The sequence below is a fragment of the Argiope bruennichi genome, chromosome X2 (assembly GCF_947563725.1).
Source record: "Argiope bruennichi chromosome X2, qqArgBrue1.1, whole genome shotgun sequence".
In the NCBI taxonomy this organism is placed as follows: Eukaryota; Metazoa; Arthropoda; class Arachnida; order Araneae; family Araneidae; genus Argiope; species Argiope bruennichi.
In genome coordinates, this window is record NC_079163.1 from 114,690,364 (window position 1) to 114,709,314 (window position 18,951).

Here is an 18,951-nt window from a genome sequence, read left to right on the forward strand (position 1 = left end):
AGATTTCATTACGTCTAGATAAATTGAGTTTTTTAAAATTGAAAGCATCAAGTTATTTATATTTTTCTTAGTATTTAGAATTTTCCCATTCTAAGTTTTGTTTATGACGTACAATTTTAGTGCAAACCGAACTGGTGTCTTCGGGCGAGATCCAGTCGCATATATTAGAAGTTAAAGCTTGCTTAGCTAAATCCTCAGCCCGTTCATTTTCTGCAATTCGCACGTGGGCAGGAGTGTATATCAGATCTAATGAGGAATATATCTTTAAGGCATTAAATATTACTCGGGCCACAAAAAGAGCACTTCTGAGAGAATGGAAGTTTAGGCATCTCAGGGCTGTCAAATTTATAGATTGTCAGTCAATAAGATATCATTTTTATGTTCTTTGACAAAGTTCATTACAGCCAGAGCTATAGCAAAGTCCTCCCCTTTAACCCTCTGAGCGTTTTCATTCTACGTCTGAAACCTCTAAAAAGGGTACTAAACTTGACTAGTATTCTCTCTCACAATCGTTTCGGTTTTCCTAAAGAAATGTACAGCAAGCGCGAGCACTTTTTTCTTTCCCCTCTTCTTCTTCACGGGTGGTCTACAAACCCTGGGGTATGCGCAAATTACCGCTCATTCATGTCAGATCTTATAGCTTTCGTTTATGGCTAGAAAAGTCAGATGGTTTCTAGGAATAGTGTATGGGGATCCAGTTTTGTTGCTTTTTAACCCCGATAGTAGATAATATCGCTCTGTAAAAAGTTGTACAGAGCAAATATAAACAGAAGGGTTTTCTCTTAATTTTTGCTAGGTATTTTAAGCACAGAAACTCTCATCGGTCTCACTATATATATATATATATATATATATATAATAAGTAATTAATGAGGATTCAAATTCCATTCATATTCCTTTATTATTCTTTCAAATAAATCATTGTAATATTTTTTACTGAGTAATCAATATTTGAATAGCATTTGTCTAAAATTAGGACTAATCACAAATAGTTATGTCAATCAGATGTGTATAAATAACAATATAAAACCGATTTATCATTAAAATAGCATTATCTTCTTTTATAATAAAATATGCAAATCAGCAAATTGATTGAGTAGCTTAAAAAATATACAAATCTAGAGCCATATGATTTGCTATTTATGTATTAATGACCCAGGCTCTAAAATATATCACATCAATTTTTTTAAAGTTCAATACTTTTTTTAAACATTTTTTTATTGAAAAATAATGGCATATTCGCTTTTAAATGTTTCAAAATAATGAAAATTTCAATTAAAACCTCATCAAATATATCAGGGTAAATGCAGATTAAATGACCTTATTTAAAATTTATTTTTGAAATTATAGACTGTTCTATTGATTTTAAAATGTTTTAGAAATTTATTAAAATTATCGACTTTTTTTTGCTATTTTTTTCCCACCTTTTTTCACTATTTTGTGTGCATATTCAAAGAAATTGCTATCTTCAAAAATATTCAAAGGAACAAACAAATGATTCTTTTAAAATATTATACAGGAGTATTTCATTCCTCGTAAATTTCGATACATTTATGATGTTCTTTAAAAAAATACAATGGACGTAATAATTTTCTAATTTTCGTGCATTCTAAAAAAGAAAACACTATTTATTCATTGCTATTTCTGCTAGTTTTATCAAAAAAAAAAAAAAAAAAATTTAAATGACAAAAGTTGCAATTGTGCTTACATATTTTTATAAAATTTACTGTGGAAAAGTAATTGATGATTTAAATATGTAAAATTAAACTTGTAAAGCATATGTTGCATTAACGTATCTTTGCAACATTCCATTTTCTTTCTCTTTCTAATGATCGCTAGGAGTGAAGATAACAATCACCGAAAACATTTTTTTTTAACAATAATTCATGACGATGAATTCAATAAAAGAATAAGCGTCTTGCTTTGGTAGGAACCGCAGCAATTCCACAATTGAATTAAGAAATTTTATGTCTTAGAACTGTATTTGAAACAAAGTTTGGAAGTTTTAATTGCTTACTAGAAAAGTTTTTACTTTTGTTGATTACCTCCATAGACATTGTAAAAATATCAAACTATATAAGTAAATGGATTTAGTGAAGAAATAGTGATATTCGTATTTCAGTAAAATTGGGATGTATAAATTTTACAAATATTTGACAGCATAGTGTGAAAACTCTCGAAAACCAGCGTAAGAGGTAACTGGTTCCTTATTTAGAAGTAATTACCGGTGTAAGCAATTACTTTCATTTATGAAAGTAGCCTTGTATCCAGAATCATTGACATTAGCCTTGAATCGGTTTTGAAATACACAAAAATAAAGTTTTTTTTTCTTTTCTTTCTTTTTTTTTAATTAGTAAAAAAAGGCTTAGTAGTTACGCGTAGGACGTAAACACTTCTTATTTTGATTATAACTTAATAAACCGTATTCTAAATTATATTACAACAATTAACATACCTGGAAATCATAAATAACATTTACATCTCCTGTTATTTCCTCTAAATAAATCAATATTATGATGTTTGTTTTGAAATCTGTTTTATGATGATTTATGTCATGAGTGCTATGGTGATTTATTATATGATTATTCAGAACAATTCAAAATAAATCTGAAGATCGCATTTAGTAAATAAACACATTCAATATTAGAAGGAATATATTAATCGCATACTGTTTATGTGATTTTATTATTTATAATATTTTGTTTTTATTTAATTACTTTATTTGTATTTTTGTTTCTTTGTATATGTATTCATACAGTAAAGATTAATACTGAACATAGATGGCGCAGTATGCGCTAACCCATATGTATGTTTGGAATGTGGGGGAGGCGCACTTAAGCTGTTTTTGTAGAGACTTCTCCCAGAGAGTTGGTGTGAAACTGGTGCAAGTAGGCACCGCTCGCTCTTTGTTAGCGGCAAAAAGAAGTATTCGTTCGCTCTTTGTTAGCGGCAATTTCTACTTTAATTGTAATAGTATTATGTGTTACCTTATATATGTGAAGTCATCGTCCATGTGTTATATATGTGTGTGTGCAAAATAAATAAGAAAAGACAAGAAAGCATCTTTCCTTGGCTTAAATACACACAACCAGCTCTACATATAAAATTGGAGGCACCGACGAGATGTCAGCATGAGAAACAGATAAGTTTCTTTCATTTGTTTCTTATTATTATTGATTATTAGTTTGACATTTTTAAAGAGAAGAACATCTGAAGTTCTCGAATTGCGAGCGAACATAATTTACTTTAGTTTCGGTTCCGTTTCGCAAACGATTTGTTATATAATTTCTTTTCAACATGGACGATCCGAAAAGATATAAGGAACACATAACGCAAATTAAAGTAGCAAGAGGCAAGGTTAAGGCCTCCTTAACTAGATTAGAAAATTCTGCAAATGAATTAGAATCGAAAAATGAAATAGTGATTCGTTTGCAGAGGTTAGAAGAAATTTTGAAAGAATTCGAAAGATTAGATTCAGAATTAACTGTTGAGGATTCTGAAATAGAGGAATTCGAAAATAGATATTTTTCCTTGAAATTAAAGTTTCAGAATAAAATTGATGTTTTTAATACGTCACAATTTACTTCTGTTGTAACACAAAATCCTTCAGTGCAATCTATTTCGAATTTTCGTTTACCAAAACTTACTATTCCAGTGTTTTCTGGTAAATTTGAAGATTGGATGAACTTTAAGGATTTATTTGTATCCACAGTTCATTCGCAGCTTTCACTAAGCAATAGCCAAAAATTTCAGTATTTAAAGGGTTTGTTGTCTGATGAACCCGCTTCTTTAATTAAGCACATACCGTTGTCCAATGATTCCTATGAAGAAGCATGGGGAAAATTAATGGACAGGTATGATAAGAAGAAGAAAATAATTAATGCATTAATCAAAACATTTTTGGAACAAAAAGGCATCTCTCAAGCCAATTCAACGAATTTGCGAAATATAGTTGACACGAGTGATGAGGTTTTGAGAGGGTTAAAATCTTTAGGAGAAGAGGCATCTAGCAGAGATCCATGGCTAATTCATTTGTTATTGCAAAAATTAGATCCTGAAACAAGAAGACTTTGGTCCGTGAAAACTTCAGAAATAGAATTTCCTACGTGGGAAGAATTCTTGGAATTTTTAAATACCAGATGTTCATCTCTTGAATTAATGGTTTATAATGAATCTGATGCTAAAATTCCTACTAAGTCTAATTTTGTTGCATGTGAAAATATTCAAAGAAATAAAAGTGATAAAAATTGTTTGAAATGTTCGGGAATGCATAAATTGTTTAAGTGTATTAAATTTAGAAATATGGATTTGAATGCTCGGAAGAATTTTGTAAAGCGAAACTATCTTTGCTTTTTATGTTTGAATTCTCATAAAATTAAGGATTGCACTAATTGCCATTTAAAGTGTATCGTATGTAAAGGAAACCATAATTCACTCTTGCATGAAGATGTTAAAAGGGTAGTAAATAGTGCACGTGTTTCAGAATCCGAACCCGAACCTAACGATCAAACCCCAAAACACCCCTCCGAAGACGACATCCGCCCAGGGGGAACAAAGCAACGCAATAAATCAGTGGAACCTCAAAGGCCTGTTAGTTCTAGCACATGTCTAAACAACTCCAAATTTATAACCTTCCTTCCCACGGCAAAGGTTTTACTGTATAATAGTGGGGGTGATTCTTTCTTATTCAGAGCTTTACTAGATAGTGGTTCGGAGTCCAGTTTTGTCAGTGAAAATGTAATAAATATTTTAGGACTAAAAAGAAAGAATGCTAGAGTGTCTCTAAGTGGGATAAGTGGGGTTCAAGCAGGAACCACACGTGGCTCAGTTAATTTAAAAATTGGGTCAAGATTTAGTAAAGAATGTTTGACAGTTAATGCTTTTATTTTAAATAAGGTTACTTCTCAAATCCCAGTTGAGAATATTAACATTAAAGAATTAGATTATTTGAAGGGCATCACTCTGTCAGATGAAGATTTTTCAAGGCCGTCAGTATGTGATATAATTTTAGGTTCTGATTGCTTTTTCTCAATCCTTCGTAATGGAAAAATTAGTGGGTCTGAAGGAAAACCAATTGCGCAAAACACAATATTTGGATGGGTTGTCGCAGGTCAGATTCGAAGAGATTCTATTTCATCATCGTACACACAATCGCATCTGATTTCCGTTGAAAGTGATTGTAACATTGATTCTGTTTTGCAAAAATTTTGGCAAATGGAAGAGTTGCCGGATAAAAAGTTTCTTATGTCAGATGAAGAAGAATTTTGTGAAAATCATTTTAAATCGACTTACAGAATAAATGATAAGGGTCGATTTGTTGTAAGATTACCTGTTTATAAGGACATTAATCAGTTAGGAGATACAGAGGGAATGGCTATTTCTAGGCTTCTAGCTATGGAAAGGAAATTTAAGTTTAACTCAGAATTTGAAATGGTATACAAGAGTTTTATGAGAGAATATGAAGAATTGGGGCATATGTCACCTAATAAAGATTTTGATTCTTCTAAACCGGATTGCTTTCTTCCTCATCATGCTGTGCAAAAGAAAGACAGCATTACAACCAAATTTCGAGTTGTGTTTGATGGATCCTGCAAACCGCCTAACTTTAATTCGTTGAATTCAGTTTTGGGGGTAGGAAAATTATTGCAACCAGATATATTTACTATTCTTGTCAGATTCAGACTAAATAAAGTTGCTTTCACTTCCGATATAAAGCAAATGTATAGACAAATTTTAATTGATTCAGAGGATCAAAATTTGCAAAAAATAGTGTGGAGAAATTCACCTGATTCCACTATTAAGGAATACAAACTTTCTACTGTAACTTATGGAACTTCATCCGCTCCATTTTTAGCTACTAGATGTTTACATCAAATAGGCTTGGATTCTCAAATTATAAATCCTGAAATATCTAAAATAATTCAAAATTCTTTTTATATGGATGACTTGATGGCTGGAGCAAAATCTAATGAAGAAGCAATCGCGTTAATTCAAAAATTGTCAGAAATTCTAGATGTCCGAGGATTTCACTTAAGAAAGTGGCGTTCTAATTCTCCACATGTCTTAAATAATTTAGCTGAATGCCTGAGTGCTAATGAATCTAATGTGGAAATTCATCCCGAAAACTGTTCTAAAACTCTGGGACTTATTTGGAACTCTTCTACTGATTGCTTTGTTTTTAAAATTGACTTTAATTTTGAGAATGAAATCACCAAAAGATCTTTTCTGTCACAATCAGCAAGGCTATTTGATCCTTTGGGTTTTCTTTCACCCTGCACAATATTAATAAAAATCTTTTATCAGCAGTTATGGTTGCTGAAACTTGATTGGGACAGTGCCTTACCGGAACATTTTGCAGTTAAGTGGCGTAAATTCAAAAAGGAATTTCAGCAAATATGTCACATTTCTATTCCGAGATGGCTTCTAACTACAGAAAAGGAAATTACTCTTCATGGATTTTCGGATGCATCGGAATCAGCATATGCCTGTGTAATTTATGCTGTTCAAAGAGCTGATAATGGTGTTACTAAAGTCACTATTTTAGCAGCTAAAAGCAAGGTAGCTCCGCTAAAGCCTGTATCCATTCCACGGGTAGAGTTAAATGGAGCTCTCCTGTTAGCCCGATTATTATCTGTTCTTATTAAAACTTTTAATGATCATGTTATTAATATATATGCTTGGACAGATTCTCAAGTTGTTCTTTCCTGGTTGTCTTCACCTCCTCGAAATTGGAAGCCCTTTGTTGCCAACAGGACGTCAGAGATCTTGGACCTCATCCCTCAAAATAGATGGAGGTATGTACCGTCAAAGGAAAATCCAGCAGATATAGGATCCAGAGGTTTGTCTCCTAAGGATCTGCCAGACTGTCGTCTATGGTGGGAGGGCCCTACTTTCCTAACATCATCAGAGGCTGACTGGCCAAAGCAACCAGTATTCAAAACCAATGACTCTGTCCTTAAGGAAAAGAAAAAAACTGCATGTGTATTTGCTGCAATTTTGAAAAATGACTTAATAGATTCATTAATTGAAAAATACTCGTCATATACTAAGTTAATTAATGTATTATGTTTTTGTATTAGATTTATAAATAATTGTAAAACTGGTAAAGTTAATAATTCTACAGGTATAATTGAACCTATAACTTCAAATGAAAGAATTTTTGCTCGTAATATTATTGTAAAATATGTTCAAACTGTATTTTTTGATGCTGAAATCAATTGTATAAGGTCAAACCAACGAATGCCAAAGAAAAGCCCACTATCAGCACTTTGTCCATTCATTGATAAGGACGGGTTGCTCAGAGTGGGAGGGCGTCTTCAAAATGCATCTTTGCAGTTTAATGCAAAACATCCTATCATATTACCTAACCAGCATAAATTAAGTATTCTGATTGTACAATATTTTCATATTTTAAATTTGCATGCATGTGGTAATTTGTTAATGGGTATTTTACGCCAAACATTTTAGAAATTAAATGTTAAAAGAATAGTTAAAAAATGTGTATTAAATTGTGTTGTATATTGTAGATTTTGAAGTAATATGTCAAAACAAAACAGGAGAAAATGGAAAAAATTGTTATCCAAACATTAAAATCGGTGATATTGCAATTATTAAAGAAGACAATATTACCCCAGCAACATGGCCTCTTGGTAAGGTTGTAGCTATACATCCTGGCAAGGATGGGGCCATAAGAGTAGTTACATTAAAAATTTTGAAAGGGCTTTTTAAAAAGGCCTATAGTTAAACTGTGTATCTTACCTGTGCATCAAGAATGACTTCTTGATGGGTGGGAGTATGTTTATGTGATTTTATTATTTATAATATTTTGTTTTTATTTAATTACTTTATTTGTATTTTTGTTTCTTTGTATATGTATTCATACAGTAAAGATTAATACTGAACATAGATGGCGCAGTATGCGCTAACCCATATGTATGTTTGGAATGTGGGGGAGGCGCACTTAAGCTGTTTTTGTAGAGACTTCTCCCTGAGAGTTGGTGTGAAACTAGTGCAAGTAGGCACCGCTCGCTCTTTTGTTAGCGGCAAAAAGAAGTATTCGTTCGCTCTTTGTTAGCGGCAATTTCTACTTTAATTGTTTATAGTATTATGTGTTACCTTATATATGTGAAGTCATCGTCCATGTGTTGTTATATGTGTGTGTGTGTGCAAAATAAATAAGAAAAGAGACAAGAAGGCATCTTTCCTTGGCTTAAATACACACAACCAGCTCTACACATACCTTAGTTCATTAAGTATGAAGCTATCTTTTACCATAACTAAATAATCACTCTTTGTATTTCGTTATTGAAAAGAATAATTCACAGATTCTCGAAATTTGATACTTACAAAATATGCCCAGTCTTAGAACATCACGTCGTATTATTATCAAAAGTTGATTTTAGTTTTTAATCATATTTTTTGTCGAAAATTAATAATAGTGTTTAAACGATTACATCTACTGACTTAATTTCACAAACTTATCAAATTAAATCTTGATAAAAAAAAGCCTTTATAAAGCAGTTACTTTCTAATTTGTAAGCTATTCCATTGATTTATGGATCCCCCCCCCCCTTAAAATCAGAAAGACCATCTCGCGATTAACCATCCGTGTGGCCCTAAGGCTCGTCTCACACTATACGGATTCAAATGCCACCCGTGTCGCTATGAGTTTGGGCCGCCGTTTTTCTACAGACCGAACATTTTACTCAACTCAACATTTTACTCAACAGAACATTTTACTTACTGTACTTCTTGATAACTTCCAAAAGAACTAACCAAAAATTGAAATCTTTTTCACAGTTGTGTAGGATGTTGGATTTAATACAGGAAAACGCATTTTACTTTATAAAAACTTTATATAATTAAATAACAGCCATTTCAATAAAAAAAGTTGATATACTTTTTAAATATTTTCAATGTGTTGCTTATTCTTGCGTTGTTTCTATATCCTCACAATAAGGACAATTATGAACAGAATTCAACAGCAAAATCCATTAAAAAAAGTAATAGAATGAAAATATTTTAAAAGGAAATACTTCACGTGACAACAAGAATAATAAACGCATTACTAAAATACACAAATTCAGTAATTTTAATTTTTTAAAGAGGAAATACATATATAGAAACCAATACTAAAAAGGAGCCAAGCAAAAGGAACAAAAGTATAAATTCATGGCCGCAGTATAAGCTCATAGAGGAATCATGAAGATAAATCCATTTCAATCTCAAAACTCAACCTCAAATTCCTGTCGCTTTCTTTTGTCACTTTATAATATATATTATATAAAGAACAGAAAATTTTTAATATATAAATTATTAGAATAATTAAAATATTATGCAGTATAGTTATAGCGAATTATAATATTCATTTAACTAGTTTTAAACATTACAATACATATCTGCTTCAGTAAAATATTTATAAACTTCAAGTATCACAGAACTGATTTTCGTAAAATTTATTATACAAAGTTATTCGCATGTTTCGCAGAAATTCTGTATTCACGTTCCCCAGCGCGCAGAGAAACATGGTTACAAAAAAAAAAAAAAAAAAAAAAAAAAATGTTTGAAACAAATTGTACCCATCCACAACGCTTGATACTTTATTTTTATAATTTATCAAATATATCTCCAAGCGGTAGAAAAAATTAATAAACTTGATTGAATTGTTGATGAATCATGCAGCCAAATAGTGGAAAGAAAGAATTTATTTATTTCAAAATGAAAATACATTAAAAAAAGGCGTTTTTTTTCTTCTTTCGAAATTGAAAAATTATATAGAGCAGACGATCATTGATGATATATCTAATGGCCAATGGTTTTATTATGAAATATAAATTGACAGATTTGGTCGAATGACTGGGGCAAGTAGAATACCAAAAGGTTTTGGAAGTAATTCCGCCATAGACGTATCAACTGAATATACTGAGAAGATATTATATATATATATATATATATATATATATATATATATATATATATATATATATATATATATATATATATATATGATAGGTGATCATTGATGATATATCAATAGTCATTAGCCCTCATATAAAAGGAAAATTAATATATGATTGACAATATTATTTATATAATTGGTTTAAAAAATAAACAATTGTTTCTCAAATTTCAGTTTAATATAGCATACTGGATATGGCTTAATCCCTTTTTTCAACCCTTTAAAACCCTTTATTAACTTTTTTTAACCTCCCCATTCAATAGCTTAGGTTAAAAAGGCTGAGCATTCACTAGGAATCATTCCAGTCAAAGAATTTGAGAAACGATTTCTTTCTTTATCGTAAATCAACATATAGCAACCTTTCTATAATTAATTGTAATTAATTTATATGTAATCTTATCTTCAAATATTAGATAAACTGACTGATGAGAAATCTGTGTGTAAAAGTCATGTATGCATGTACATGATATCCCAAAACGGAAGCATCGAGATAAATTAAATGTATCATGCAATTTTATCAAAATGTAGATTTGTATTAATTTTTTTAAATGTATTCTGACAAAGGATTTATTACACATGAGTGTTTAAATAATTATTTGAAATCACACGCACACATACAATATAGATAAATGAAGTTTGGTGAGTTGGTTTGATATCGTTATTGCGAATGTGTCGAATTTTTGCTCCAGTCTGAAAGGATAGGAAGACGCACCAAATTCATACTTGATTCTATTCAAAATGTGCTAAGAAATATGGATAGCGCTACACTGCATAAGCAGATGAATAGGAAAAAGTAAGAATGCTGATGCTACCATTGATCTTTACCTTGATTGTAAACCTTGGATTGCTTTTAATAATAATAATTGTTTTCCTGTTTGGGCCCAACAACCTTTAACATCGATCCTGCATTAGTGTGCAGTTTATGAAGTTTTCTTCCATAAGTAACACCAGCATCAGTAACAAAATCTGAATAAAGTAATGCAAAGTCATTTATTTGATAGGAGAAAATAGCAGGTTGTGATTTCAAGGCATAACTATGAATGCTACGCTTTTGAATATTCAAAAATAATTTATTATCCATGCACCATTCAGGAATTTATCTGCACCATTTTGTATTAGAACATCCTTAAAAACGTATAGTTAAAACTCATTCTGTACTTAGCACAAGATTCACCAAAAGTTCTCATTTATCCACTCAGATTTTATTCTATATTGAAGAATGCTCATTAACTTATCTACAAAAAAAAAAAAAAAAAAAAAAAAAAAAATACTGCTTCAAAGACTTGTAAAATAAGAACAGAATTTTTGAACTACCTACTTATTTTTTTAGAAGTGTTTTAGAGATCTATAATTTTATCTAAGAAATATATCTTCTTTGATAAACTGTTGAAAAAATATCTTCAGATAGTTTACAATGTTAAGACTTTTACAATGCGATTCGTTTCTTAATATTCCTAACAAAATAAATCAAACCCTGAATTAAATTTATTTTACTATTTGCTTTCATCTACATCAAGGTATATTAAGACTAAATATTAATAATTTTCTGAATAGACATAATTCTTAAAAAAATGTTTTTGTTTCTTTTATGAATTTGAATGAAATTATTCTATTCAGTTCTTTAAAAAAAACTTTGAAAAGGAGTCGCATTATAAAAAATGACACATTATTCCAAATTTTTACAAGATAAGAGAAACAATATAATAATATATTTTATTATATTCTGTGAAATTTAGACTGCTTAAAAACGCAAAATTCATTTGCATCTGTTTACTTCGTGAAAAATAATTGGAGGTATAGATTAGCATAAAAATATAAATTTGAATCATAATAACAGTTGAACTAAGAATGAAAAATATATTTAATATTTTAACTATATATTGATGGCAATTTTTCAAATATATCCCTTTCGAGTTGCTAGTACTTCAATGTGATGTTTAATCACAAGTAAGCATAAAACTGCATTAAGAAAAAAATAACTCAATGGAACTTTGAGGCTACGCTTAGATCAAAGAAATCCTATCCCTATCGATATCAAACAAAAACTATTGAGACAAAATGCAATTTAAATTTAAGTTCACATAGAGCCATTATGGGAGACACAATTGGGGAAAAATTCCTGTTCCTCTTTTCTTGGGCGAGCCCTTTCCTTTTTCACCCCTCATTCCTCCATAACGCCGGCACCATCACAATGCCCCATGCCTAAAGGAATCTTCGGGCTCTCAGATCCTGTGACTTCCTTAAATGGCCGTAAAACTTCATTGTGTTGTCTCCCCTCCAATTCATCAAGATGTCGAAACTGGTAGGGGGAAAGAAATACGTTAAAATACGTCGACACCATCTGCGGTGCAGTAACACCCCTACGTGATTTTCAGTGCAAAACGAATCTGCATCGTTCGTTACCCTACGTTAAAATCCGTGAGGTGCACTTTAAAGACATCTATGGGGCTACGTCGAAATACGTGTGGAACCCTTAGAGGGTTAATAACTAACTAAATATTAAAAACTTGACTAATATTAATAACTAACTAAATATTAAAAACTTAACTAATATTAATATCTTCCAGAATAGAAATAATATTTTAAAAGATCTTTTTGTTGTTTCTTTTACGACTTTGAAAGAAACTATTTTATTCCGTTCGTTAAGGAACTTTAAAAAGGAGTCGCATTATAAAAAAATCGGACACACAATTCGATATTTTTATACGATGTAAATCTGAAAAGAGAAACAATATAATAATATCCTTTATTATATTTTTTGAAATTTACGACTGTTTTAAAACACAAAATTCAGTTTATCTGTTTACTTTGAACGAAGAAAAATAATAGGAGGTAGAGATTAGTGTAAAAAATATAAATTTGCATTATAAAAATAGTTGGAATAAGAATGAGAAATATATTTAATGTATTAACTATATATAAAGGACGATTTTTCAAATATATCCTTCCGAGTTCCTAGTAATTCAATGCGATGTTTAATCACAAGTGAGGATAAAACTGCATTTTGAAAAATACTTTAATGGAACTTTAAAACTACATTTCGATCAAATAAGCTATATCAAAGAAATACTATTGAAGCCAAATGCAATTTAAATCTAAGTCCACATAGAGCATTAAGGGACACACATTTGGAGAAAAATTCATGTTCCCCTTTTCTTGAACGAGCTTTCGTTCCTCCCTAACACCGACACCATCACAATGCCCTATGCCTAAAGCAATCTTCGGGCCCTCAAATCCTGCGACATCCATAAATGGCCGTAAAACTTCATTGTGTTGTCTCCCCTCCAATTCATCAAGATGTCGAAACTTGTAGGGGGAAAGAAATAAGTTAAATAAATTTTATCTATATTTCTAAATTATTCATAGAGTTACTATGAATTATTCCAAATCATATATTTCAAAAAGACATTATAAATTTAAAATATTTCTATATTTTATCGGAATTTTAAGAGTCAAGTTCGCGCACATGCGCAGAATCTATTAATATTCTTAACTTTGTGCTTTTAAAACCAGATTTACACAATACTTAAAACTTATTGCCGAGTCGTAATGAGAATATTTGACCCTTCTGAAGCTGTCGAGTTACGAGTCTTGGTGGCTAGATGGGCAGGGTGTGTCATTGTATTTTGCTGGTCTTCTGTTCGAATCTCGATATCGACAAATAATTTTATAATTTTTCTTTTTATTAAATAAATTTTATCTATATTTCTAAATTATTCATAGAAATACTATGAATCATTCCAAATCCTATATTTCAAAACCATATTTTAAATTTAAAATATTTCTATATTTTATAGGAATTTTAAGATTCAAGTTCCCGCACATGCGCAGAATCTATTAATATTCTTAGCATTGTGCTTTTAAAACCAGATTTACCCAATACTTAAAATTTATTGTCGAGTCGTAATGAGAATCTTTGACCCTTCAGAAGGTCTCGAGGTACGAGTCTTCGTGGTTCGATCGGCAGGGCGTGTCATTGTATTTTGCTGGTCTTCTGTTTGAATCTCGAGATCGACAAATAATTTTTTAATTTTTCTTTTTTTTTAAATAAATTTTATCTATATTTCTCAATTATTCATAGAGTTACTATGCATCATTCCGAATAATATATTTCAAAACAATATTATAAATTTAAAATATTTCTATATTTTATCGGAATTTTAAGAGTGAAGTTCCCGCACATGCGCGGAATCTATTAATATTCTTATCATTTTGCTTTTAAAACCAGATTTACACAATATTTAAAACTCATTGCCGAGGCGTAATTAGAGTCTTTGACCCTTCAGAAGCTCTCGATACACGAGTCATGGTGACTAGATCGGCAGGGTGTGTCATTGTATTTTGCTGGTCTTCTGTTCGAATCTCGGGATCGACAAATAATTTTATAATTTTTCTTTTTTTCAAATAAATTTTATCTATATTTCTCCATTATTCATAGAGTTACTATCAATCATTCCAAATCATATATTTCAAAACCATTTTTTAAATTCAAAATATTTCTATATTTTATCGGAATTTTAAGAGTCAAGTTCGCGCACATGCGCAGAATCTATTAATATTCTTAGCATTTTGCTTTTAAAACCAGATTTACACAATATTTAAAACTCATTGTCGAGTCGTAATTAGAGTCTTTGACCATGCAGCAGCTCTCGAGGTACGAGTCCTGGTGTCTAGATCAGCAGGGTGTGTCATTGTATTTTGCTGTCTTCTGTTCGAATCTCGGGATCGACAAATAATTTTATAATTTTTCTTTTTTTCAAATAAATTTTATCTATATTTCTCCATTATTCATAGAGTTACTATGAATCATTCCAAATCATATATTTCAAAACCATATTTTAAATTCAAAATATTTCTATATTTTATCGGAATTTTAAGAGTCAAGTTCGCGCACATGCGCAGAATCTATTAATATTCTTAGCATTTTGCTTTTAAAACCAGATTTACACAATACTTAAAACTTATTGCCGAGTCGTAATGAGAATCTTTGACCATTCAGAAGCTCTCAATGCACGAGTCTTGGTGGCTAGATCGGCAGGGTGTGTCATTGTATTTTGCTGGTCTTCTGTTCGAATCTCGAGATCGACAAATAATTTATAATTTTTCTTTTTTTTAAATAAATTTTATCTATATTTCTCCATTATTCATAGAGTTACTATGAATCATTCCAAATCATATATTTCAAAACCATATTTTAAATTCAAAATATTTCTATATTTTATCGGAATTTTAAGAGTCAAGTTCGCGCACATGCGCAGAATCTATTAATATTCTTAGCATTGTGCTTTTAAAACCAGATTTACACAATACTTAAAACTTATTGCCGAGTCGTAATGAGAATCTTTGACCCTTCAGAAGATCTCGAAGTACGAGGCTTGGTGGCTAGATCGGCAGGGTGTGTCATTGTATTTTGCTGGTCTTCTGTTCGAATCTGGAGATCGACAAATAATTTATAATTTTTCTTTTTTTCAAATAAATTTTATCTATATTTCTCCATTATTCATAGAGTTACTATGAATCATTCCAAATCATATATTTCAAAACCATATTTTAAATTCAAAATATTTCTATATTTTATCGGAATTTTAAGAGTCAAGTTCGCGCACATGCGCAGAATCTATTAATAGTCTTAGCATTTTGCTTTTAAAACCAGATTTACACAATATTTGAAACTCATTGCCGAGTCGTAATTAGAGTCTTTGACCATGCAGAAGCTCTCGATACACGAGTCATGGTGGCTAGATCGGCAGGGTGTGTCATTGTATTTTGCTGGTTTTCTGTTCGAATCTCGAGATCGAAAAATAATTTATAAATTTTCTTTTTTTTAATAAATTTTATCTATATTTCTCCATTATTAATAGAGTTACTATGAATCATTCCAAATCATATATTTCAAAACAATATTATAAATTAAATATATTTCTATATTTTATCAGAATTTTAAAAGTCAAGTTCGTGCACATGCGAAGAATCTATTAATATTCTTAACATTGTGCTTTTAAAACAAGATTTACACAATACTTAAAACTTATTGCCGAGTCGTAAAAAGAATCTTTGACCCTTCAGAAGATCTGGAGGTAGGAGTCTTGGTGGCTAGATCGGAAGGGAGTGTGATTGTGTTTTGCTGGTCTTCTGTTCGAATCTCGAGATCGACAAATAATTTATAATTTTTCTTTTTTTTAAATAAATTTTATCTATATTTCTCCATTATTCAAAGAGTTACTATGAATCATTCCAAATCGTATATTTCAAAACAATATTATAAATTTAAAATATTTCTATATTTTATCGGGAATTTAAGAGTCAAGTTCGCGCACATGTGCAGAATCTATTAATATTCTTAGCATTTTGCTTTTAAAACCAGATTTACACAATATTTAAAACTCATTGCCGAGTCGTAATTAGAGTCTTTGACCATTCAGAAGCTCTCGATGCACGAGTCTTGGTGGCTTGATCGGCAGGGTGTGTCATTGTATTTTGCTGGTCTTCTGTTCGAATCTCGAGATCGACAAATAATTTTATAATTTTTCTTTTTATTAAATAAATTTTATCTATATTTCTCAATTATTCATAGAGTTACTATGAATCATTCCAAATCATATATTTCAAAACAATATTATACATTTAAAATATTTCTATATTTTATAGGAATTTTAAGAGTTAAGTTCCCGCACATGCGCAGAATCTATTAATATTCTTAGCATTGTGCTTTTAAAACCAGATTTACACAATACTTAAAACTTATTGCCGAGTCGTAATGAGAATCTTTGACCCTTCAGAAGATCTCGAGGTACGAGTCCTGGTGTCTAGATCAGCAGGGTGTGTCATTGTATTTTGCTGGTTTTCTGTTCGAATCTCGAGATCGAAAAATAATTTATAAATTTTCTTTTTTTTAATAAATCTTATCTATATTTCTCCATTATTAATAGAGTTACTATGAATCATTCCAAATCATATATTTTAAAACAATACTATAAATTAAATATATTTCTATATTTTATCAGAATTTTAAAAGTCAAGTTCGCGCACATGCGCAGAATCTATTAATATTCTTAGCATTGTGCTTTTAAAACCAGATTTACCCAATATTTAAAACTCATTGCCGAGTCGTAATTAGAGTCTTTGACCATTCAGAAGCTCTCGATACACGAGTCATGGTGGCTAGATCGGCCGGGTGTGTCATTGTATTTTGCTGGTTTTCTGTTCGAATCTCGAGATCGAAAAATAATTTATAAATTTTCTTTTTTTTAATAAATTTTATCTATATTTCTCCATTATTAATAGAGTTACTATGAATCATTCCAAATCATATATTTTAAAACAATACTATAAATTAAATATATTTCTATATTTTATCAGAATTTTAAAAGTCAAGTTCGCGCACATGCGAAGAATCTATAAATATTCTTAGCATTTTGCTTTTAAAACCAGATTTACACAATATTTAAAACTCATTGCCGAGTCGTAATTAGAGTCTTTGACCATTCAGAAGCTTTCGATACACGAGTCTTGGTGGCTAGATCGGCAGGGTGTGTCATTGTATTTTGCTGGTCTTCTGTTCGAATCTCGAGATCGACAAATAATTTTATAATTTTTCTTTTTTTTAAATAAATTTTATCTTTATTTCTCCATTATTCAAAGAGTTACTATGAATCATTCCAAATCATATATTTCAAAACAATATTATAAATTTAAAATATTTCTATATTTTATCGGAAATTTAAGAGTCAAGTTCCCGCACATGCGCAGAATCTATTAATATTCTTAGCATTGTGCTTTTAAAACTAGATTTACACAATACTTAAAACTTATTGCCGAGTCGTAATGAGAATCTTTGACACTTCAGAAGGTCTCGAGGTACGACTCTTGGTGGCTAGATCGGCAGGGCGTGTCATTGTATTTTGCTGGTCTTCTGTTCGAATCTCGAGATCGACAAATAATTTATAATTTTTCTTTTTTTTAAATAAATTTTATCTTTATTTCTCCATTATTCATAGAGTTACTATGAATCATTCCAAATCATATATTTCAAAACAATATTATACATTTAAAATATTTCTATATTTTATCGGAATTTTAAGAGTCAAGTTCGCGCACATGCGCAGAATCTATTAATATTCTTAGCATAGTGCTTTTAAAACCAGATTTACACAATACTTAAAACTTATTGCCGAGTCGTAATGAGAATCTTTGACCCTTCAGAAGGTCTCGAGGTACGAGTCTTGGTGGCTAGATCGGCAGGGCGTGTCATTGTATTTTGCTGGTCTTCTGTTTAAATCTCGAGATCGACAAATAATTTTTTAATTTTTCTTTTTTTTAAATAAATTTTATCTATATTTCTCAATTATTCATAGAGTTACTATGAATCATTCCAAATCATATATTTCAAAACAATATTATACATTTAAAATATTTCTATATTTTATCGGAATTTTAAGAGTCAAGTTCGCGCACATGCGCAGAATCTATTAATATTCTTAGCATTGTGCTTTTAAAACCAGATTTACACAATACTTAAAACTTATTGCCGAGTCGTAATGAGAATCTTTGACCCTTCAGAAGATCTCGAGGTACGAGGCTTGGTGGCTAGATCGGCAGGGTGTGTCATTGTATTTTGCTGGTCTTCTGTTCGAATCTCGAGATCGACAAATAATTTATAATTTTTCTTTTTTTTAAATAAATTTTATCTTTATTTCTCCATTATTCATAGAGTTACTATGAATCATTCCAAATCATATATTTCAAAACAATATTATACATTTAAAATATTTCTATATTTTATAGGAATTTTAAGAGTTAAGTTCCCGCACATGCGCAGAATCTATTAATATTCTTAGCATTGTGCTTTTAAAACCAGATTTACACAATACTTAAAACTCATTGCGGAGTCGTAATAAGAGTCTTTGACCATTCAGAAGCTCTCGAGGTACGAGTCCTGGTGTCTAGATCAGCAGGGTGTGTCATTGTATTTTGCTGTCTTCTGTTCGAATCTC